Source organism: Balaenoptera physalus, assembly GCF_965194825.1.
Source record: "Balaenoptera physalus genome assembly, chromosome: 17".
Lineage (NCBI taxonomy): Eukaryota > Metazoa > Chordata > Mammalia > Artiodactyla > Balaenopteridae > Balaenoptera > Balaenoptera physalus.
In genome coordinates, this window is record NC_138895.1 from 78,933,680 (window position 1) to 78,958,940 (window position 25,261).

General features: G+C 41.9%; 2 long non-coding RNA genes across 2 annotated transcripts in view; both read right to left on the reverse strand.

Annotated features, from left to right (window-relative positions):
- The window catches only part of LOC309646992, a 34,397-nt gene extending 10,280 nt beyond the window's left edge, over nt 1-24,117 (reverse strand). The window contains exon 1 of the long non-coding RNA XR_014255720.1: nt 12,978-24,117. This is a non-coding gene — a long non-coding RNA (uncharacterized lncRNA). The remainder of the gene's footprint in view (nt 1-12,977) is intronic.
- Nucleotides 1-25,261, reverse strand: part of LOC309646986 — a 383,043-nt gene that overhangs the window by 161,744 nt on the left and 196,038 nt on the right. The window lies entirely within an intron of this gene.

Genomic DNA, 25,261 nt, shown 5'->3' on the forward strand with positions numbered 1-25,261 from the left:
GTTACCTTTTAGCAATGCCTAGAAATAAGATGAGAAAAGCAACAGGACTTAAGAGTAGGATAGGCTTCTTGTTTTGTTTTGTTTTGTTTTTCCTCCCCCTTTGGCTGCACCTCGCAGCTTGTGGGATCTTAATTTCCTGACCAGGGATCGAACCCATGCCCTCAGCAACGACAGCACATATTCCTAACCCCTGGACCACCAGGAAATTCCCAGAATAGGCTTCTTAAGCGATGGTTTGGATGTTGAACTTCCCTTCTATCCATAGCCCTCTAGCCTCTCCAAGGATTCATGATGCTGCTTCCTTTGCTATGAGGCCCAGGTGAGTGGTCCTTATCCTAACTTGCAAGGGAAAATAAGAGCTAGCCAGTTTCCAAGCAACTTAAAATCGTTCAACACTCTCACACGTCCACAGGTGGAGAACAGAAACCGCAAAGCAGGGACTGAGTTCTCACCGCCTGCCAGGCGCTGTGCTGGGTGCCTTATAGCATTATTATCTCATTCAATTCCTCAAGAGTTGGAGTAAGTCCTGCTGCTATGCTTCGTGTTACAGATGAGCAAATTGAGTTTCAGGGTGGTAAGTACCTGCTCAAGGTTGCACAGATGGAAAGTAACTGAGATAGGATTCAGTCTTTTCAGGTCCAAAGAAAAAGCCCATGTCTCCCTCTGTGTCTCTCTGGAAAACAAGAATGTTGGTTTTTCTTGTGGGCCTCCCAAAGGTAACAATGCAGACTTACATGCAATCCTCAACATTACCAAAAGCTTTGGAGAAGCCGTACTTAAACAATAGTCTCATGGGTGACCAAAGGAACGGGTAACTCATTAAACAATTGCATCAGTTAGGATGCTTTCAGCTAAAAATAACAGAATATCTCACTAAGAATGACTTAAGAGATTAGGTCTTTTTTTCAATAACAAGGTGCCCAGAAGCAGGTGGTTCCAGTACTGATTCAGCACCTGGTCAATGCCATCAAGGACCCAAGTCTCCCCTCTCTCTGAGCTGATGTGCTTTGTGCATAAATCATGTCACCAGGCACAGCCCTAAGATGGCAATCCAAAAGGAAAAGGGAGGCACATTGCTTTTTTAAAAAAAAAAATCTATTTTTATCATGGAACAGGGAGAGTATTTTCTGGAAGTCTCCTCCAAACACAGCAAACTTCCCTTTATGTCTCATTAGCCCAGATTGATTTCCATGGACACCCCTCGCTGTGAGGAAAGCTCGAAAGCAAGGATTGAGCACTTTCTTGCTGTCAGGAGAGGTGGGCTCTTCTGGGACAAAGAAGGATGAGGAACGTCGTCATTGGTTAGGCAGCCAGCAGTGTCGGCTGCAGAAGCTCCATTTAACAGTGTTTTATTGCTCTTTCCTGTTTTGCATTTAGCGTCTGCCAATTTATACCCATGTATGATTAATTTAGGAAGAGGAAACAATTAGTTATTACTTAAAAAATAATATTTGTTTGGTGGAAACTCTTTCAAAGCCGAATCTCAATCATGGTTTCTTCCATTGAGCTTTAAGGTTCTTCCCTAGAGAATCTCCCCACTGTTCCTACTTCTACCCTTTGGGGCCATCCAAAGAGTCTGAATAGTATCGTATGTGTTTCAAGGAGCAGTGGGGATGGCAAAGAGGACACGGACTGAGGAGATATTAGAGAGACAACCCTGACAGAATGGTCCCCAATATGCCCTGTCTTCCGGATGGGTTTGCAGCTCACTGGAGGTGAGACAGATGCTCTGGACTCCCACCCGCCCCATCACCATGCCTGGCCCATCATGTATTACCTGCAAGTTTCTCCTGATGAAAATTAGTTCTGACTCCAATTTAAGCCAGAGGATGCTTCATTGCCTCTTTCTACGGGCTGCGTGGGCAGGGGTGGCAAAATAGGGTGTCACTAAGTAAAATTAGGTAATAGAAACTAGGTGATACAGTTTTTTGAAAATGTGTCTCTCGTGCAGAATGCAAGATGTGGCAGCTTTCCTCCATGAGAATTGAGTTTGACAGTGTTGAGAAGGATTTTTTTTTTTTTTTGCTGGATTTTTTAGTGTCTTGGTGCTTTTAATGGATAGAGATTTTTAATGTGTTTTTTTTTAATTGCCACCTTTGAAGTCCTTGAAGACCGATGTCCCCTGATCTGAATTTATTCAGATTGCCATTTGTAATGAAACACCATTTAATTTTACCTCTACAAATGTATTCTACTTTTCCTGCTCTCCCGCTTTCTTGAAAGTTTGCAGAAATATTTGTCACTGGCCCCCATAATAAGGTCCCAAATTAGGATGCACTTGTGGAATGCATGTCTTTATCATATAACTTCCCTGGCTTTCTGCACGTTCACGCATTTTTCGATTATGAACCGCCATGTGTATTCAGTAACGAAGATGGATAAAAGAGAGAATGTGAACTGGTTAGCAGGGCCAGAGTCTGAGGAACTAAGAATATTTTCACTTAATTGAATTGGTAAAATTATGGACAATATTTTGCTTTCAGAAAAAGAGGGAGACCAAGCTCCAGTTTCTTGGGCATACACCATAACAGGAACTAATTTGCCTATGAGGTCAAAGTTAGAAGGAATCTTTGTCCTGTTTACTCTTTCTCTTTCCGGAGGCTCCATGAATGTGAAGACCCATTTCATGGGAGGCTGGAAGCAATCCTTCTGTAGTTTTGGCCCAGCTGGAACAGGATTACAGGGGCAAAAAGCACTCGGGAGAGGAGAAGTCAGAGGAGCTATGCAGTCACATCCTAAAAAGAGGAAGACACCCGAAGCACCTAAGCAGTATTGATGCTCATGACCCCACCTCCACCCCCAACCACATCCACCACCCAAATGTACCCGGGATTGCCTGAGAATTTCAGTGGCTCAGGGCAAGCCCAGGGCAGCTGGTCAGGACTTGGCTAAAGGCTGAGCCTTTGTTCAGCCAAACTAGGAACAGGGTATGTAAGCAGATGGGGTATGGAATGGGAGGAGGGTTCCAGCCAATGGAGAGGGATGACAGCTGCTTTAGGAAAGGAAAATTTGAGAAAATAAAAAGATGCTTAAAGAAGAAATTTAGGTCTGGGCATTGGTATATGTGATTTATTCCTCTTTGTAATCTTATATAGCCTTAGAAATAATACTTAAGAACAAACAAACAAACAATCTTTCTCTTTCAGGTCTTAAGAATTGATTTGTGATTTGACAGAGGAGGAGGTAGTTTGGAGTGTGTGTGTGTGTATGTGTGTGTATATGTGTATATGTGTGTATGTCTGTGCGCGTATGTTTGTGTGTGTTGGTTTGCTTTTTTGATGTTTATGTGGTGAAAAAGGACTTATGTCTAGACTGAGGCAACCCAAGAGGTATAGCTAAATCCAGGTTACAGCGATAGACAGGGCTCAGAAGCCTTAAAAATGGCTCAGAATAAAGGTGGGCAATGCAAGTGTCATACACATGATTTCCTCACCCTGCAGTGCCCAACCTGGACGATTCTGTTCCTAAAAACCTTCTTGGATGAGAATTTCAGGTTGACAAACTAGAGTTCCTAACAGGAAAGGATGAGAGTTGATACTAAATCAAGAAAACACAAGGGACTTTTGTACATCCTAAGTGAATGATAAGGAGCACTGTACAATTGGTATCCATTTGCCATTTCTTATTCTTAAGTAATTTTTAAGGATCTTTCTTCCCTGAAATTTCAAAGAGATGCTTGAAAATCCCTCATGAGATACAGGTTGAACAAGCACAGCTTATGAAGCAGCTAAAATGCACTTGCGGTTTGTTCTCCCACCACTTCTTTAAAATGCACTCAATGGGGCAATCTTCTCCTGCCCTTGGAAGAAAATAAGGCAAGTCCAAGACCTTTCTGACAACTCTCAGGTAATTGGCATTTCCATAGCCATTTTAAGTCTCAAAAATTAAGTGCCCAGTCAAAGGTATTAGCCAAAAGTCTAAACAAGATTTGGTAGTGAATCTTCCTTCTCCCCCCCAGCTCAGACTTTTTTAGGTTGGAAGCCCATGCAGGGAAAGGTGGGGAGTTTGGGACTGACTCCTCCATTCCTCTGTCTTGTGCTTTAACAATTTCCAAAACCACAGCTTCTCAGCTGCTTCTGACTGCTCCAGGATGGGAGGGGGGAAGAAGGTGACGTAAGAGAATAGGATGGCATCTTTGGATGACACCATCATCGCCTGCCCTAGCCCCCCAGGACCTGGCAGGAGTATCGACATTTTGGGGCGCTCAGAAATCCTACCACTGAGAACTTCCCCTGAGGCTCCCCCAACCCAGCTAGAAGCAACTCAGACCCTAGGAACCCAGGTTGTTGATAATAGAATCCCCCCCACCCCCCTGGGAGCCTGATGAATTGAAACATTCCCACCCTGGCTTTCCCTCACCTCAAAGAGTCCCACACTGGCTCATGGGAAACACCAACATCCTTTTCTCCAAGAATCACTGGGTCCCTGCACAGCAGGATTCCCAAAATTCCACCCCCAAAGCAGCATATTAGCCCTCTTCTATCCTCTGCATTTCCTGGTTGGGAATCAGACCTCAGCTGCAGGGAACATACTTCAAATCTCTTAGAATGATTCCTTTGAAGGCTCTTACCACACTTTAGCTGGGACCCATGAATACAATGGCATCTCTGAAGAAAGCTCCTCGATAATTTCCCTCCTTCCATCCCCCCTTAACTCTCTTTAAATCCTCAGTGAGGAAGAGGGTCCTAGAACTCTGGGACAGGTCTTCTGACATTTGCTTTGCAAATACCCAACCCAGAGATCTGGCTTTGAATTCCTTGTCTGTTATCAGAGGCTTCAGTTTCAACATCCTATTACAAATTTGTTTCAAGATAATTCATATGCCAAGAACTTTTATTTTTTTTCCCTTTGGTCTTCCATCCAAATGTTTCATGACTTTATAATTTTATGACTCAGTTTCTAAGACATATTCCTTAAGTCACAAGATGGAGTGACTCATACCTCGTCTGTACTATCTCTGAAGCCCAAAAAATATAGGATGGCTGTATAAAGCAAGTCTGAATATTCTAGAATTTCAAGTAAAGGGAATTCAGAATAGAGAGAGGATTTTGTGTGCTAATAATTAAAGGGAGAGACTTTTGCATTTTTTCTGGGAAGATGGTGACTAGATCCAGGTAAAAGTACTTGAAAAATTAAGGTGAGAGATGGAATTATTTATTGACCATGACCTTCATAACGAACATATTACTGAATCCTCAAAACAGCCCTGCATATCCCCTGTCATTCATTCTTTTTTTTTTTTTAATTTATTTTTGACTGCGTTGGGTCTTTGTTGCTGCGCGAGGGCCCCCTCTAGTTGCGGCGAGCAGGGGCTACTCTTCGTTGCGGTGTGCGGGCTTCTCATTGCAGTGGCTTCTCTTGTTGCGGAGTACGGGCTCTAGGCACGCGGGCTTCAATAGTTGTGGTGCACGGGCTCAGTAGTTGTGGCTCACAGGCTCTAGAGCGCAGGCTCGGTAGTTGTGGCGCACAGGCTTAGTTGCTCCATGGCATGTGGGATCTTTCGGGACCAGGGCTCGAACCTGTGTCCCCTGCATTGGCAGGCGGATTCTTAACCACTGAGCCACCAGGGAAGCCCCTGTCATTCATTCTTTAGGTTCTGACTAGATGTTACTTTCTTTAAGAAAGTTTCCCTGACCCCAGACTATATTAAATTCTCTTGCTCTATTCTCCGAGAGCAAATTGTATTTGAGTGCATATCACACTGTGTTGTAATCATCTGTTTACCGTGTTACTTCATCACTAGTTCGCTAAATGAAAACAGGTCTCATGAGTATCTTTGTTATCACTTATCCTAATGGCCTTGTGTAAAGCAAGCAATAGTAACTGTTTAATAAATATTTCACCTACGTATTAGTTAGGATAGGTTAGGTTATGCTATAGTAACTAACAACCCCCAAATCTAGGCAGCATAGCACAGCAAAGATTGCTTAGTCATGCAGAGTCCCGGAGAATCTCCAGGCCAGCTTTCCTTCACACAGTGACTCGGTGAGCCAGGCTCTTGGATCACGTGGCTGCATTTCAACAAGGGTATTGTAATGAAGAAAGAACACTTAGAAGATCGTGTATCAACTGGGGAGTGATTCCAGACACCTCTCATGGCCCATTGGTCAGAACTCGTCACGTGAAATGCTCATGAAATGCTTGGTAAGCCCCGCTGCAGCTGCACACCTTGGTCCCCAAAGCCTCAGGTTCATCCTTTTTATGCAGAGATCCCAGCATGCTGAGCCCCTGAACTGACCTCGTTTGAGAGTAGTTCAGAGCTGGAGAGCAGGGTCCTGACAAGTATTCAATCGGCTGAGCCTGGAAAAGCGTCCGTGCCAGGCTGAGGAGTCAGGAACTTTCCTTTTTAAATAATATGAGTGATCATTTCTTGGATGGCTACTTGTGTCGTAGCTGCATTATTACTGCTCTTTGCAACAAAGTTCTCAGGGGAGGACAGCGGTAGCCACGTGGCAAAGCTGGGATTTGCGATTAGGTCTGCAAAGCCTTCACTCTTTACAAGGGAAGGGCTCGGGGCAAGTGTGGAAGTTTCAAACCTGTGTGGGAGGAAAAACCCAGGCATGTCGTGAAAGAGAGAAAGAACAGGATGCTGTTGAAAGCGTTCTGGTGAGAAGTTACGAAGGGCTGAGCCAGGGCAGGGGCAGTGAGGACTGTACTCTTCAGAGACACTGTTGGGGCGGCTCTTCTCTCAATCAGCTATTCAATATCCCCCTGCCCTGTCCCTGAGAATATTTCAGATACATATGGTCAAGTTGTCAACACCTGATCTCTTTCCTCTGTTTTCTTCTTATCAACTCACTGTCCCAGATCAGGGCATCAGAAGAGTGGGAGAGGTGAGGCAGTAGCAGGGGGTGAGGGGTGAGATGCAGGGTCTCTGGGGGACTCTGTGGCTATAGAACTTCCTAGGCTACTGTTTGGGCAACACCAATGTCAGTAAGTGACCTAGAAAGTCTCTTTCCAAACCACAGCCCCAGTTCACCCTGACAATGCTTTTTTTCTTTTCCAAAGACAGCACATTTCACGTTTTACAAGTGAACAATGCAGAAGTCAAATTTCTTTTGATAGATTGAATTCTGGCAACTCTCTTGAGTGCTGGTAGGAGCCAGGCAGGAGCCTGTGACAGGAGGGCTTACAGATCCTGCCCTCTTGGCATTCAGCATCTGAACGGGAGCCATGATCAGGTGGGTCCCTCGAGCTCCCAGCAGCCTGGGAAGTAGGCACGGCAGGATTTACCCTCCTCACCTTGCAGACGACAAAACAGGGTTGAAAGTAAGGATAGAGCGCTCTGACTTGCGCCTTGCAGTTGCCCTGCAAGGTGGATTCTCATCACCACCTTCATTTCACAGATAAGATGGCACACTACAAAGATTCAGTGATTTCCCCGAACTTGTGCATCTGGGTTAGGTGCAAACAGCTGTTCCAGACCCCATCAGTTGGCCTCCAGACAACATGTCCTTCCACTTCTGCCCACACCTTTGCAGTACAAAAGCTGGGGTGTGATTTTCAGGAAACGTGACACATCACCTTCTCCAGAGTGAAGACTTTTCATACTTTTAAAAATGTGTAAGACATTCTGCCTCTAGTACCTTCTGTGCGGACCTGAAGCCATTTTATGAGTGGAATACTAGGAAAAAGGCCACCAATCTTTATGCCCCCACGCCTTTGAGGAACCAAGAATATTTTTCCTTTCTAAAGCAAATTAAATATTCTACCAGCGAAGCATAATTTAACAATCTATGAAAATGAAGCTTGGGCTCTCATTAAAATGAAAGCCATTCATTTACCTTGCCATCATTTGGGGAAATTTTTCCATGACCTACTGGATCCTGAATCACCCCCCAAGCCTACAATCAAAGCCATCTGCACTATTAGACTCCCAAACTCTTTCTTCTTCAAATATTATTAAATTTATAAAATCTTGAGTAGAATGGCTTTGATCTAGTATTCCAGTATAGAAAAACCTCATTAACTTAGGTGTCCCTAATTCACAAAAGGTGGAAATCTGGGCTTGAGGTGGGCTGAAGCTGACTTTCTAGTTTGTACTTTTCTGAAAGTCAAATGTTTGCAGTTACAGAAACTCATCTCACTTCTGATATTTTCTGTTGACACTGATCCCAATTTTTCTTCATATTGGTTCCCCTTCTCTTCATCTTTATTGCTTCGTCAGTAGCTCTGGTCACTGTCTTGGTCCAATTCCTCCAGCCTCCCATTTTTCAATGCCCAAATCAAGTCTACATAGTGCAGCCGGATGATTTGTCAAAAGTCCGAATCTGCTCATGTCACTCACCTAACAGAACATCTACACACCTTCATTATCTACAGGATGAAGTCTAATCTCTTCTGCAGACTTCTGAGGACCTTTATGTTCTGCATGGGTCTCTTTTCTCCAGCCTCATCCCTCTTTACTGTTATCTTTACTCTGAGCTCTACTTTAGCCACATTAACCACCATACTTTCCCCACTATGACTTACTCTTTCTCATCTTGTGTTTCTTCTCATGCTGGTCCTCCAACTAAACAGTGCCCCTCTACCTCTTTGCTAATTCTTGGCGCTGACTCCTATTCAGGAGGTCTAAACTCAGACTAAACTCTAAGATCCTCTAGGAAGATTGCTTGATTTCTCAATCCTGAATAGGAATGAATCCTCTATGTGCTTATAATCCGCTGTTGCTTCCAACTTTGCTGATTTGTCACTGTGAACCGTCACTACCTATTAATTTATCTGTATCCCTGATGAGACCATCAGCTCTTACAAGCTGGAGTCATCAGAAGGTACCATCGGGAACGTACCTGGTGCACGGTAGATTTTCCATCCGTATTACTTGGATGAACAAATAAGCAATGATGAGCACCTTGATGAAACTTCAGATGAACCCTGCATATAAGGAAGCTGCAGCTTTAGTGATTATCCCAACCAGGTGGGATTCTTACTTCACTCCATACTTGATTCATCTCCATGTCTCCAGCCGTACCAGCATAGTACGTTGGGCGTACTAGGTGCTTAGTAAATTTTTTGCATGAATAATAGTATGGGACAAGTAGGGTCTGGTGTTGAGCCTGTGGTTTTCTCGGACCTGGAATCAAGTGTGGCCACAGGGCTGGCAGACGTGGATAGAGCTCAGCAAGTCCCGATGTCCTAAAAGTGAGTGCCACGGTCTCTGTTTTTGTCCTCTTCTCTAGGGTCGCCTCAAGAAGGATTGGGAGAAAGTCAAAACAGCTGGGTGATTCCATTAACAACCAATAATCTGGGAATGCTGCTGAATGCTTTTGAAACTGAAGTAGCAATAACTCCCCACGGGTCCATTAACCTACAGCCAAAATTAGATTATGTAGAAATAACATTAAATAAAGAGCCACAGTCCTCAGTTAATTGAAAGGCAAACTTGTGAATTATACGATCATTCTCTTTGAAAGGCCGAATATTCCATCGCCCCAAGACCCTTGGGGCCACTCTTGAGTGTCCAGCTTGAGGTTCATTTTAGAGAAAACACATTTCCTACAGGGACGCTTTAACAATCTATTTGTTGTAGAAAACAGTTTGAAATGGGGAGAATTAAGAGCTTTGGAATGAGACCACGTTAAGGCAGGTTTAAATCTTGGATCTGCCACATCCTAGCTCTGTGACCTTAGGGAAGGTACTTAATTCCTGAGTTCCAACCATCTTGTCTGTTTACGAAGGATGGTGGTGGTAATAACATGTATCCCCCAGTCTTGTGAGGAAGGTTGGCATGTAAATAGATCATTGCTGTACAAAAAAGGGAGTGCATTGAAAGAGAATAGTGTGGGAGCATCCAGGGGACCATCTCACCTGGCCGAGATGGTTAAGAGATGCCACCTGGGCTGAATCATGAAGAATGAACAGGGGAAACTGGATTAAGGTGTGGGCCACTAGTACTTGCCTTGGAAGTCACATTTACTAGTATTAGGTTCCGACTGCTGAAAACACAAGGAGATGGATGGAGGTCAGGTTACTGATCAAACTCCCTCCTTTCCGGTCTCACTTCTTTCTAGGCTTCTGTATTTACTTCCTTCCATCCTTCCTACTAAAATTCTCATGTTCCTTCTCATCTTGGCTTCAGTGAAGCCCGAAGAAAACTATCAGCAGCCATTCTCTCGGGATTGTGGGGAACAGATCTTCTTGTCCTGTCTCTTCCTGGCAGCGCCAGTCCCTGCAGAGGACAGAACATTGTCTCCATTTCCCTCTGCCTCGGGCAGATGGTGGAGAGTGCAGTGTGTTCCCACAAAGGAGCATGCTGTCCTTGCTCTAGAGTCTGTGGGCGAGTCCTACCACGGAAGGCAACCAGGACAATTTGGAACTCTGCACCTGCCTTTTTAAAACACAGGAGCGTTCATGACCCGCAAAATCCCATGGCTGACCCATACCTGCATGGGCCTGAGGCACTAGGGACCGAGGTCCTGAGACAAGTGGCTCTGGGGAGTCGCTTCACACTGTACACTGTGATGGCGGTGGCAGGAGTGATGCTCATTATCTCTATTTTATGGATTAGGAAACTGAAGCTCAGAGAAGCTTGGTAAGTTTTTCCCAAAATTACACAGCAAGATTAGACAGACAGAGGTGACATGCCTGGTCTTCTGAATCTACATCCAATGCTCTTTCATGATGATACCTTGTCCCTGTATATTCATAAATATCTGGATTTTGACCAAGGGTAGATAAACAACCTGGGAATTTGATTATATTTTCACTTCCTGGTTTTGGCTTTGCTTATACCTAAATTAAGATCCAATCTTTTCCATGCAAAATCTGCCCCTTCTTCTGTCATTCTATGTCTTCAGTGGGGGTACCACTCTCATCCAAGAAAAAAGCCTGGTCGTCATCTTAAACTCTTCCTACTCCTCAAACCCACCCAATCCTCTGCCCACCACTTAAAACGCACCCCAGGTCCTGTAGATTTGACTTTCCAAATTCCTCCTGAGTGGTCCCTCCTCTCCTTTACCCCTCCCCCAGGCCACTGCCCTACCCCAGGCTCCTTCTTGCCCAGTAAAGCACAATGACCTTCCAACGGGTTGCCTTTCTAACGAGTTTCCCCTCAATCAATGCTCCATTCATCAGCGAGATGATCTTTCAACACCACAATAAATACTTTCAATGACCATTCATTTCCTAAAAAAAGCAACTCTCTACAGAAGAACGTCTCTGAGCTAGGCATGTCGCCACAGTCTGCACACATCTCTAATCCTCAAAATAACTCTACAAAAGAAGTCTTGTTATCCCAATTTCACAGTTGGTAAGTAGCAGGTCAGGACCTCCAATACAGGGGGATTTGACTGCCCAGCTGTGGTCTATTCACTGCACCGCACCAGCTACCAGCTAACATCCAATCTCCTTCGCATCAAGTACAGCCTTGCCTCCTGCCACCAGAGCCCTCTCACGCCGTGTTCTCCAGACATACCACCCTTCCTGCAGTTCACCCATCTCTCCAGATGGTTTTGCATTCCATAGTTCCACACATGCACTGCCTCTTCCTGGAAGGCCTTTCTCTTTTCAACTGCCCTTCCAAACCCCACTCAGTGGGCAGCTAAGGTTCAAACTCAGGACATTCTCACTCCAGTCTGTTCTCTTTCCCACCGTAGAGCCCTGCATCCTTCCCACGTGGACAATTTTTGATTTGTTCTAGGTTATAATGCTGTAATTGGCATGGATGAGGAAGGGGAAATACCACTGGGGACTGTTTCACTGGGTAGTTAACGTAAAGGGATAGGTCTCCGTTGGTTTCCTCTGGAAAATTATTTCAAGATTTAATTTTTAAAATGTAAAGGAAACAGGACTTGATTCCCTGGTCACACTAATTACTGCACTCCTAAGTCATGCTGATGAGATGGCTTCGGGAAAACAATGGTTCTCCCACTGAGCTGCAGATCAGAGAGTGTTCCCTTACTCTCAAGGGGGGTCATTGCTGGGCTGGAATGCACTGTTTCTTGAGGAATAAAAGTACCAAAATTGGTCTAGTAAGTGTTTCTGTGTGGCGAAGAGGTCTCATTCCTCAGCAGTGAATGACTCAATGAAAGGGGGGATGTATGTGGTTTGTGTGCACCATGCTGTTGGACTTGTCAATACCAAGTTTAAGGACAAAGAGAATAAACAGAAGAAAAAGAGTTTGCCTTTACAAAGTTATTTGAACTACTTCTCTACCTTCCTAACCATCACAGGTTTTCTGTATTCACACACTGCTGGTTCTCTAATGTTTTTCCTTTAATTTCACTTAAATCAATCTGATTTTAAAGCTTTACTTAAATCAATCTTATTTTAAAGCTTTACTATTTCCTAAGGAATAATATTCATAAAATCATGGGTTTGCTTTGCTAATTACATGTTTTCACATTGAATCAGTTAGAAGGTCTTTGGTTGAAAACAATTGAAAAAAATTCCAGCCATCTTCAGCAAAGAGGTTTTACTGGAGGGATACTGTGGCTTCAGATAACTTTCAGGAGGCTCTAAGATCTGACTTGAGAGCAGCAAGTATCAAAATGTTCCAGTTGACAAGGCAGCAGAAGCATAGCAGCAGTGGTCTTGCAGAGTAACCACTCTGGTCTCTGCAAAATGCCACTGCCACACCACAGCCACTGTACGACTATGACCATCAGCCATCCCTCAGCCATCACAGTGTCACCTGCTCAGAATTCAAAATCCCAGAGAGATTATCTTGTTGGCCAAGCCACATCTATACCCTGTCTACCTTGGGATAGGGGTGGGGAGGATGAAAATTTGGTCCCTTTGCCTGCCATAGATGATCAAGGATCCCCAGGACAGCACAAAATGGGAGATTCCCCAGTAGGGAGAACAGGGTGCTAATTGAAAGGCAGATTGAATGATGAATAGCAAAAAGCAAAACAACACAAAACACCAAAAAAAACCCAAAAAACCCTCTTCATTACATTTATTAAAATGAACACATAACATGAAAATAAAAGGTCGATTCAAGTATCATAACATCATAAACTCATGCACCAACCGACCTGTGTACCACCCTTCAGGGAGTGCTGAACCAGTTGCCCTCCAAGGACCTTGTAGCTTTGGTCTTTATTGTATACCAGTGACACCACTCTATTAGAAAGTACACACTCATCTGTAACTTTCTGCAAATAAACTGACCCTTCTCTATTTTTGTTCGGTTGGTTTGGTAGCTATTTTTGTTCGGTTGGTTTGGTAGCTATTTTTGTTCGGTTGGTTTGGTAGCTGTTCTTTATTTGCTTTGTACAGAGCCATTTTTTTTTCTGTATAGAGCCATTCTTTGACTCTTTTAGGTTGACCTGTCACTTCCAACTCATTTATGATGCGTTTAGATCCTCATGCACCCTCACAGTTTTGCATTTCACTAAGGAAGTAGCAGATAGTTGGCAAGGCGGAAAGAACATGAGCCTTTCTAATGATCTTGAGATCTTGCCATTTTGTAATCAGAGTGTAGCTTCCTGGAATTCCCTGAGCCATTCCAAGGAGTGCATATTCCGAATAGTCCAGATATGATCTCATTGCCAGGATTCCTCTAGCGTTCCAGAGAAAGCATGTCTTGCAGAGGACTTTAAAAACTCTTCACTAAGTCAAAGTTTATTCTACTCATTCGAACCTGTATTTGGTATTTCCTATTACACTCATCAAATAAATGTTTGCTCTGGAGGAATCTTAACAACAATATTATTCATTTTTATTGATAAAGTCCAGAAAGGCAATCTATTACCCAAAGTGACCACCAAAGAAATGATACACTAGGACTAGAATATTCTGGAAACTCTTCTGAAACCCATAATAGAAGTTCTAGCTCAAGTATTAAGTTACCATTTTTTCTAACAGACCCTCTCCCCCTGCCAGGAAAGACTATTTCCCAGTTAACCTGATACTTTATGAAATAAAATTCTCCCTTTAGATAGAGGTATGGCTTCACAGAAATTAAATAATGTATCTTAATGCATAGTCTCAACAATAAATGATAAGTAATTTCCATGCATGTATACACACACACACACATACACACACAGCCAAAAGAGAAGGTAAATGATGCCAAACATTTTAATTTTTGTTACAGGAGTGAGTATTAGATATAAAGGTCAAAATCCAAAGTATTGTCGGGAAGGAAAAGGTTAGCAGTTGGAATTTCAACCATTCTTTTTACCAGGAAGGGATGAATAAAGAAAAATGAAAAGAAGAAAGAAATAGCCAGGTCAAATCTGGTAAATATTCCATCAGAAATCCTGATGGTCTTTATTGATGAAATGATAACAGAGAGTCCAGCCTCTTCAATAAGTGGTGCTGGGAAAACTGGACAGCTACATGTAAAAGAATGAAATTAGAACACTCCCTAACACCATACACAAAAATAAACTCAAAATGCATTAAAGACCTAAATGTAAGGCCAGACAACTCTTAGAGGAAAACATAGGCAGAACACTCTATGACATAAATCACAGCAAGATCCTTTTGGACCCAACTCCTAGAGAAATGGAAATAAAAACAAAAATAAACAAATGGGACCTAATGAAACTTCAAAGCTTTTGCACAGCAAAGGATACCATAAACAAGACGAAAAGACAACCCTCAGAATGGGAGAAAATATTTGCAAATGAAGCAACCGACAAAGGATTAATCTCCAAACTTTACAAGCAGCTCATGCAGCTCAATATCAAAAAAGAAAAACCCAATCCAAAAATGGGCAGAAGACCTAAACAGACATTTCTCCAAAGAAGATATACAGATTGCCAACAAACACATGAAAGAATGCTCAACATCACTAATCATTTGAGAAATACAAATCAAAACTACCATGAGGTATCACCTCACACCAGTCAGAATGGCTATCATCAAAAAATCTACAAACAATAAATGCTGGAGAAGGTGTGGAGAAAAGGGAACCCTCTTGCACTGTTGGTGGGAATGTAAATTGATGCAGCCACTATGGACAACAGTATGGAGGTTCCTTAAGAAACTAAAAATAGAACTACCATACGACCCAGCAATCCCACTACTGGGCATATACCCTGAGAAAACCATAATTCAAAAAGAGTCATGTACCACAATGTTCTTTGCAGCTCTATTTGCAATAGCCAGGACATGGAAGCAACCTAAGTGTCCATCAACAGATGAACGGATAAAGAAGATGTGGCACATATACACAATGGAATATTAGCCATAAAAAGAAACGAAATTGAGTTATTTGTAGTGAGGTGGATGGACCTAGAGTCTGCCATACAGAGTGAAGTAAGTCAGAAAGAGAAAAACAGATACTGCATGCTAACACATATATATGGAATCTAAAAAATAAATAAATAAAAAATAAAATGGTTATGAAGAACCTAGGGGCAGAACAGGAATAAAGATGCAGAAGTAGAGAATGGACTTGAGGACATGGGAGGGGGGAGGGTAAGCTGGGACAAAGTGAGAGAATGACATGGACTTATATACACTACCAAATGTAAAATAGATAGCTAGTGGGAAGCAGCTGCATAGCACAGGGAGATCAGCTCGGTGCTCTGCGACCACCTAGAGGGGTGGGATAGGGAGGGTGGGAGGGAGATGCAAGAGGGAGGAGATATGGGGATATATGTATATGTATATGTATAGCTGATTCTGTTATAAAGCTGACTTTGTTATAAAGCAGAAACTAACACACCATTGTAAAGCAATTATACTCCAATAAAGATGTTAAAAAAAAAAGTCCTTATCAATGGAATTATTTCAGCAGGATATACTTGATAAGATTAGATTGCTATGGTAAACAAACCTGGAATTTATAGATTTCTGGACCATAGCTTGCTGGAAAATGTCAGCTTCAGGTATGTCGTAATCAGAGTGTAAGACAGAGACACTTCATGCTGAAAATCTCCCTTTGGGAAAGTGATGGACCCCATGTGAAAAATCAGAGCATGTCCTGGTGATGAGGAAAAGCCTAAGAGGAAGGATTGGTGATCTTGGACTTCTCATGCTTGATTTGTATGTCACCTTCACCTCTATCCTCTGAATTATTAGTGAAGTTTGATATTAGATAAGATCTTTGATTCTTGTGAGTCTAATTTGACAGTGTGACCCTTTGTATAATCTTAATAGCAAATGTGGAGAAGGCAAAAATGTTCACAAATTCTTGCCCTCCCTGTATTCCCATCCCCTTCCCCACCACACACTCCATTCTGCCTTGGCTCAGCCATGTGACTTACCTTGGCCAACAGGATGTTAGCCATTGTGATGCAAGGGAGGCTTGAAAAACATTGGACAGTAGAAATTATATTCTCTTGCTGCTGTGGAACTCTGTGCCATGTGAGTAAACCTGAGTTATTTGGCTGGAGGATGAAAGACCATGTGGATGAGAGACAAGATAACTTAGCTGAGGCCCTCCTTAGACAAACCAGCCTTGGCAGCTAGCAGGACTTGTTAGTTGACTACAGATGTATGAGTGAAATCACCTGAGCCCAGGCTAATTGCTGACCTACCAAATTATGAAATAAATCAATGGTTTTTTTTTTAAGCATCTACATTTTGGGGTGTTTCATAGCACAGAAAAAGCTAATTGACACAGTATATGCAAAATCCATTGTGATCACACTCAAGCCTTCTTCTCACAGCCTCCTCACCTCTACTGCTTTCTTTCTTTCTTAGTTTGAGATTAGGGCTTGTAAACTGGTGGCCTAGGGGCAGTCCAAATGTGTCCCATGCAGAACCAATGTTCAGCCAAGAGTCACTGGAAAGACCACACTTACTGTTTATGTGCGGTATACATCTGATTTTTAAGTGCCCTTGCCATGCTAACTGCTAAATATCTTCACTGTCTGTCTTGGTCCTGTGAACACAAAGTGTAAATCAGATTTTCCATGGATATCTGGATTTCTGGCTCAAAGAAGAAGAGGAAGAAGAAGAAGAAGATGAAGGAGAAAAAGAAGAAGAAGGAGGAAGAGAAGGAGGAGGGAATAAGGAGAAAAGATCTGGGAACACTGGGCTAGGATCTGGAAAGAGTGAGCTGGAGCTGAGGAGGGACTGCTCATTTACATGGGACATATGCTGCCAGGTCACCAATGTCCCCATCACTTCTGTTTCATGTATGCATATTGCCCGACTGGCCCCTAGAGGAATTTGACTGTGTATATATGTCACATTGGCTAATGCCCAGCTTTAGGGCATGACCATGTACTGTCTTGTTTCCCCATGTATTGATCTCCTTGCCTAAGATGTCCATCTCCTTAGACACGTCCTGAACCTTTGCACATTCTTCAAATCTGACTCAGATGCCTCTTGTTCTGTGAAAATTTCCTTGTGGCTCTAGATAGATAAGGCTGGCTTACCCTCCTCTGTTCCCTGGAAGACTCTGCACACGATCTCTCCTGGCAGCCTTGCCATCATGTCCATCATCATTATCATTGAGAAAGCTGCCTGTACAACGGGAATGGGACCTCCTTGAACACAGCACCACCTTCTCCCCTTCTTTATCCCTTGGGTGTGGCATGTGGTGAGGCCCCTCAAACCGGGGGTGAATGAAGGACTCAACCAACTAGACATACTGGCTGAACTTCAGACCATAAATTTGATGCAATTTATGTTTTGCGTAAAACCGAGTTTATGATTCTCTATTTTCGTCATATTCCCTGAGGATTACTTTATAATCACCAATGTTCTGCTTTGTTTTGTTTTTTAATTTTTTTTTTATTGGAGTATATAGTTGCTTTACAATATTGTGTTGGTTTCTACTGTACAGCAAAGTGAATCAGCTATACGTATACATATATCCTCTCTTTTTTGAATTTCCTTCTCATTTAGGTCACCACAGAGCATTGAGTAGAGTTCCCTGTGCTATACAGTGGGTTCTCATTAGTCATCTATTTTATACATAGTATCAATAGTGTATATATGTCAATCCCAATCTCCCAATTCATCCCACAGCCCCTTCCCCCTTGGCGTCCATACGTTTGTTCTCTACGTCTGTGTCTCTATTTCTGCTTTGTAAATAAGATCGTCTATACCAATTTTTTCAGATTCCACACGTATACGTGTTAATATACGATATTTGTTTTTCTCTTTCTTACTTATTTCACTCTGTATGACAGTCTCTAGGTCCATCCACGTCTCTACAAATGATCTGTTTTGTTTTTAAGGAAGCTCTTTGCTTTAAGGTTAGCAGCTTGTAAGGGAAATAAAAAGTGGTTTAAAGTATAAGAAAACCTGAGTCTAATAAGTTTGAAGAAATGTAGTTAAAGAAACCAAGAGGAAACAGAGAGCAGAGTAGTCAGTATAAGTTCCCATCTTCCTAATAAAAGAGCATCTACACTGAGCATTGGGATAATCAGTATCAGGCAAGACAGGCTGGACTATACTTTGGTAGCAATCCCCAAATCTAAGTGACTTAACAGCAAACATTTGTTGCTTTACTTATGCTACTTGAACACCACGGGTGGGCAGAGAGTGGTCTATTTATATTGGTCACTCAGGGAACGAGGCCAAGGGAAGCTCCATCTCAACACATGCTTCCATGATCACTCAGGCAGGATGCAGGGAATCTGTGGTCCACACACTGGCTGTTAAAACTGCCATCTGGAAGTGACACACATCATTTCTGCTCCTATTTCATTGGCCAAAGCAAGTCTTCATGCCAGGCCTAACTTCAACAGGCCAAGGAAGGGTAATTCTTCTATGTGTCAGGAAAGAGAAACGGTGACATATTTGTGAACAAAAAGTGAGTATCACAATCAGTGATTTTGTAAAATGTCCTTCGGTTTTCAAGATGTACTACCATTGTTGACCTTATAATGACCTTCACCAGTGAATTTAAAGTAGAATTTAACATCAATCCATTGGATACAAGTACTCCCCCACCATTGTTTCATAAAGCAAGATTCCTTTGTTTCAAACTCCTGCAACTAAGCAATAAATGAAAGGGGGGAACCTGAGACTGCTTCATGATTACACCCACCCTCCAAGATGCATCAACAGGCCATCACAGTATAACGTGGAAAATGTTATGTTTTGTGGGAAATTGGTGCTACAAAACACAGATTGGGGACACCGAACTTGGCAGAAGACCATTGAGAAGAAGGAGTGGAATCTAGGAAGAAGTGTGCTTGAGCAGAATAACAGCACATTTCTTCCTTGATCCTTCCAGATAAAGGAGGATGTGTTGGTGTTTGTTCAATGGACAAGGGTAGGGAAGATATGTGGTCCCAGAGGACGTGTACATGGATGAGATCCTTAGGGTCGTGTCTCTGGTCAGGACAGGGCAGCTACCCTAGAAATGAATTATCTGCATGTTATTTACACATATGTGACCTTGAATAAATGCCTTCTTTTCTCTGATCTGAGTCCCCCTTTATAAAATGAAGAGGCTAGAATCAAAATCCCATTTTTAAAAATAGAACTCAACAAGCTGATTCTAAAATTCACTTACAGAGTACATTAGTAAGAATAGCTAAGTGTATTTTGAATGTGAAATACAATAAGTTCAACTTGCCCTATCAGAAATAAAATCATATTCTAGACATATGGAAATTAATTTTTTTCTCAAAGCCTGGCATTGTCCAAAGACTAGACAAATCTATTAAAAGAACAGAAAAGAGAGACCAGAATCCAATCTGTGGTATTTGAGAATTTATGATAAGAGTTTCATTTCAAATCTGACAGAAAAGGAGTAACAATTCAAGAAATGGTGTTTAGACAATTGAATAACCATTGAAAAAATTATCTCTCTAATTCACACCATATATAAAAATAATACCCAGATGTATTAAAGATATGTTTTAAAAACAAAATTTGGGAAGCATTATAATAACTCTAGAGGAGTAGTTTTATTACCTTAGGTTGGGCAAGTTGTCCAATGGAGGATTCAAAACTTTTGAGACCATAAGGAAAAGACTGATATATTTGATTATAATACATTTTTGCATTTCTTTTTTGTGAGACACAACATAAATTAAAAATGCAGAATAAGAAAAATATTACAATATATGTAAAAAATGATTAATAATCAGAATATACGAAGAGCTCTTTACAATCAATTATTTAAAATTTTCATAGAAAAATAGGCACAGAATATAAAAAGACAATCAATACAAGACATACAAAAGGCTAATAAACATATGAAAAGTTTTCAACCCCACAAAATATCAAGGGAATGCACAGTGAAATAAAAAATGTAAAATTTATATTGCTAGCAAAAAAAAATATGTATATAGTTCATTAAATCCAATGTTGTTTAAGTTGCTTGAAAATGGATATTTTCATTAAATGACAAAAAATTAAAATGGGTTAGGAACATGGGCTGTGAAGTCAGACCACCCAGGACCACATCTGGCTCTGTGTGGCTTTAGGCAAGTTACTTAACCTCTCTGCACCCGACTTTCCTTATCCATATCAGAGTCTACATTAATAATTCTAATGTAGAAATTAAATATAATGATTCATGGAAAATGCTGAGAGCAGTGCCTGGCACATAGTGAGTACTCCGTGATGATTAGTTTTTATTCTTTTCACTGTCAATGAAAGTACTAAAATTAGAAATGCATATGCAATTCCATTTATAGGCATCTGTCCTACAGACATAACACCCATGAGCATACATTTCTTTTTATAAGACTATCCATTTCAGTAGTTTAATGGTAAAATTTTGAAGACATTTTAGCTGTTAATAAAAAGGAGAAGAGTCACATAAATTATGACAACTCCCCTTTATAAAATTGTATTCAACCATTTATAAATAATGGGCTAGATCTGTATTTACTGATGTGGAAGAATCACTAAATATATAATATTATATTAAAAAGTAAACCAGAGAACAATTTGAATTGTACAATTTCTGGATATCACTTAAAAATATAATATTTGTAAATATATTGACTTTTCTGTAAGGAATCACGCCAGACTGTTAGTAGCAGTTACTTTTGGGGAAGGGAGTGGGTTGAATGATGGTAAAGGCATATTTTGAAACTTACTTCGGTAGTATTTCTGTTTCTCCATAACAACTGCATATTTCTTTAGGTACTTTAAAAACATTATTTTTCAATTAAATGATGGGTGAGCTATATAGTCACCAACTAGACAAGCTTCTAACTCAAATACTCTGATTCTCTAATTTTATCCTCCAGGAAATGGGGAGCCATGGATGGTTTTCGAGGAGGAGATTGACTTGGTCACAGCTACAGGAATTCTTGAATACAGCTTCTTGTCTTACTCTGTCTTCCTTTCCTCACCTACTCTTCCAAGTGCCTACATGCTCCTTTTTGTTGTTGTTGCCTGCAGTCAGTGGTTTTCCTTTAATTTTCTCTTAGCCAGGCACTCACCACTCAAGTTTATTTCCCTCTTAAGGTCTTTATTGTTTTCCTCTTTTCAGACCAAAAAGAAATTGGTTTCTGAAAGTATTTCTTCTCTGTTGCTCGGTGAGATCTCAGTGAGGTCACTTACGGCTAACAAGCTTTCTTTCCTACTTCCCCACATGGTGAGGGATAGTGGGAACCCCTGTGCCCAGAATTAGGAGACCAGGCTTTGGGCCGTGGCTTGCCGCTGGCCTGGGGATTCGCCCTCTCTGAACTCCAGTTTCCACACGAACAATCTGGAGAATTCAAAGCAGACATCCTCTACGGCCACATCCAGGTGTGATCATCAAAGTTCACAAGGCAGTTATGGGGTATTGGAGTTCAGTTGATCCCAGAGAAAGAAGAACTATAATCTGATGTCTCCATGCCTTTGCCCATCGTATCCCCTCTGCCTGGAATATAGTTCCCCTCATCTTCCAGCTGGCCAACTCCTACTCATTCATTCACCTAATCATGTAATTAATACTGAACACCTACTAAGTGCTAGGCTCTGCCGTAAGCATCAAGAATACAACAATGAACAAGACCTACAAGAATATGGCCTCCGAGTAGCTTGCAATATAGTGGGGGAGACAGACTTTACTCAAATAACCACAGAAATAAAGGTATCGTTGTAATGTTTATTTTGTGCAATGAAGGAACATAAATGGTGCTTTGAGGGAGAGTTAAAGGGTGACTTCCTCTAGACTGGGGATCAGGAATTGTCTCTTGGAGGAGGTATCCTTGGAGGGAATGTGTTCCAGGCAAAGGAGGGAACGAGTTTGCTGTGTCTGAGGAAGAGGAAGAAGTCCACTGTGGTCAAAGCAATGGGATGATGGTGCAAACGAGAACAGGGAGGTGGGGAGGTGGGCAGGGGGCAGGTCATGAAAGCCTCTGTGGGATGTGGTTCTGAATCTGTTTTCTTATAAGTGCAATTGGATTTTAATTAAAGAAGTAACTTGTTCTGGTTCACATGTTTAAAATATCACTTAGTCTTTTATGTGGTGGGTGAACTAGGGGTTTCAATCATGGGAGTTGGGTAATTATTTACACTATTGCTCTTGTCCCAGGAGAGGAATGATTGCTAAGACTAACTCATTGTGGAAGAAATAAGGAAAGTGGTAGATTCAAATGGAAATCAAGGTTTATCTTGAGTCAAGTTTTCAGAAACCATTTTTAAAAATGCCCCCTGGTAATATTAATATACACACACACATACAAATACACTTGCACATATACATGCACACTGCCCTCTGTTCCAGACAATTGATGCCTTATGGAACATGGGGCCACTATTACAAGATCGTCTACTTTTTTCAAAAGAACCCATACTGCATAAGCCAAAGAAAACAAATCTGTGGCTAGAACCAGTCCATGGGCCACTGGTTTGCAATCCTTAACCTAGATAAGCTTCAAGAGGGCAATGATCAGATTTGCCCATTCTGAATATTCAGGTACCTAGTGCTGTTCCTGGCACATAACTGATGCCTAATACATACTTATTGGATGAATGGATGGATAGAAGGGTCAGTGACAGCAATGGTTGGAAATAGTTGGGTATGGGGATGGCAAATATGTAGAATCCACTGGAGAAACAAACGAGAGCTTTCTTAGATTCATTGGATACTAGGGTTGAAAGTTCCTGAAAAGGTCATCTAGTCATGGCCTAAGTTTGTGCAGCTAGGAGGAAGCAGAGCCTGGGCTAAAACTTAAATCTCCTCCTGGTCAGTCCAGGCAGAGTTGGATTAAAAGAGTACAGTTTAGTTAGCCATAGGAACAGTCTCAGTGAGTTCTCAAGAAAAGTCCTTGATTCTTTCACGTCAAGAGCTCAAAACATCCTGTCCCTAACCGAGCCACAGGGAGAGCCTCTCAGTCACTGGAGAATCTCTGGGTAGTGAGCTGTTCTACGGGCAATGTCTGGTCAGATATGGCAGGTACCTCTAGTTAACCTAACACTCTGTACTAACCAGAGCTTGAGGTCACTATAGGCATCAGGGAGACCAAATGCTTCCTTTTCTTGATAGGAAAAGGGGCATTAAAGAGATGGAGTGACTTGCCAAGGTCATGTGCCTGCACTGGGGATGGGGAACCAAGTCATTGAACCTGGAGCTCTCGGGATGATGAAATTCCCACATCTCCCCAGTCACCCCAGGTCCTACCCTTCTGCCACGTCTATCTACCCAGGGAGAGTGTTTTCCAGTGAATTGGCTTTAAACAAATCTACACTGATTTCCTTGCATCTAGACTTACTCCTTGTGTTAGCCAAGTTTTTGCTACAGTAATGCTGCATAACAAACAACTCTATAATTCTAGAGGTTTATAAAGCAATGTTTTATTTTGGGCCCATGAGTGTCAGGTTGGCTGTGGTTCATCTGATCTCAGCCAGGCTTGACCGACTCCAGGCTTCAGGCTGGTTCAGGCCAGCTACACATGTCTTCATTCTGGAATCTAGGCTAAAAGAGGCTACCTGGGGCCTGCTCTTATTATGGCATAATAAGAGTCAACTGAGACAGGAAAGAAAGCTCATTTAAAGCCGCTGGTTGGATGTGGCATATATGACAACTGCTCACGTTCTACTAGCTCAAGAAAACGGATCAGTTGGTCAGAGTCATATATTCCAACTTTTTCTAGAATGGCAGTTTTAAACTAGGGGAGTAGGGTGGATGATTTTGCCCCCCAGGGTCACTTTGCAGTATCAGAGATATTCCTTTTTTTTTTTTTTTAACATCTTTATTGGAGTATAATTGCTTTACAATGGTGTGTTAGTTTCTGCTGTATCACAAAGTGAATTAGCTATATGTAAATATATATCCCCATATCCCCTCCCTCTTGCATCTCCCTCCCTCCCACCCTCCCTATCCCACCCCTCTAGGTGGACACAAAGCACCGAGCTGATCTCCCTGTGCTATGCAGCTGCTTCCCACTAGCTAGCTATTTTACATTTGGTAGTGTATATATGTCCATGCCACTCTCTCACTTCGTCCCAGCTTACCTTTCCCCCTCCCTGCGTCCTGTCCTATAACTTGGTAGAATCCCTGTGTTTATTATGCTATTAATTCCCCTTGCTTTTCCTAGAGTTGTTATTGGTAAAATCACAAGGAAAACCTTTAAAGAATCTGTCTAAAGAAGGGGCAGGGAAATGAAGGGAAGAAGTCTTAAAACTGCATCTCAGTGCATGGCAAACTGTGTAGGAAAGTGGGATGGGACAGGGAGCAGGGGTGGCGATTTTACTGGAATATAGTGGGTAGAGACCAAGGACGCTGCTAAACATCCTACAATACACTGGACAGACCCCACTGCAAAGAATGACCCAATACAGAAGGCCAATACTATTGACGCTAAGAAATCCCACCCTAGAGGGAGTCACTGCAAAGTGGCATAACGAAAGCTGTCGACATAGAATTATAAATATAGGGAGAAGGTGAAGAGTTGGGAACCATAATCTGATCTGCCGCACTCCCAGCCACTCTCCTCTCATCAGCCAGAGTGAAAGTCACATTTATCTTTTCATTTCTCTACTTAAAAACCCTTAGTGGCTCCCCATGACCTCTAAGTTCAAACTTCTTAGCGAGACTTACAGGTCCCATCATGAGCTTATCTACTTCACCAATCTCGCTTCTTGTTCACCTTTCTTCTTTGATTTTATACTCTTGCCACATGAAAAAAAAAAATCATTTCTTGATTTTTTAAAAAAGACAGCTTATATCTTCACATAAGCTGTTCTCAGTTTTTTTTTTTTTTTTTTTTTTTTTAAATTGAAACCTGGGATATTTTCCACCTCATATTTCCCTTATCTCTGCTGAGGCCTCCCAAACCTGGTTCCATAACACTCCAAGGACTTGAGTTATCTCAAGGGGACTTAGGAAATTCTTTTTTTTTTTTTTTAATTAATTAATTTATTTATTTATTTATTTATGGGCTGTGTTGGGTCTTCGTTTCTGTGCGAGGGCTTTCTCCAGTTGCGGCAAGCGGGGGCCACTCTTCAT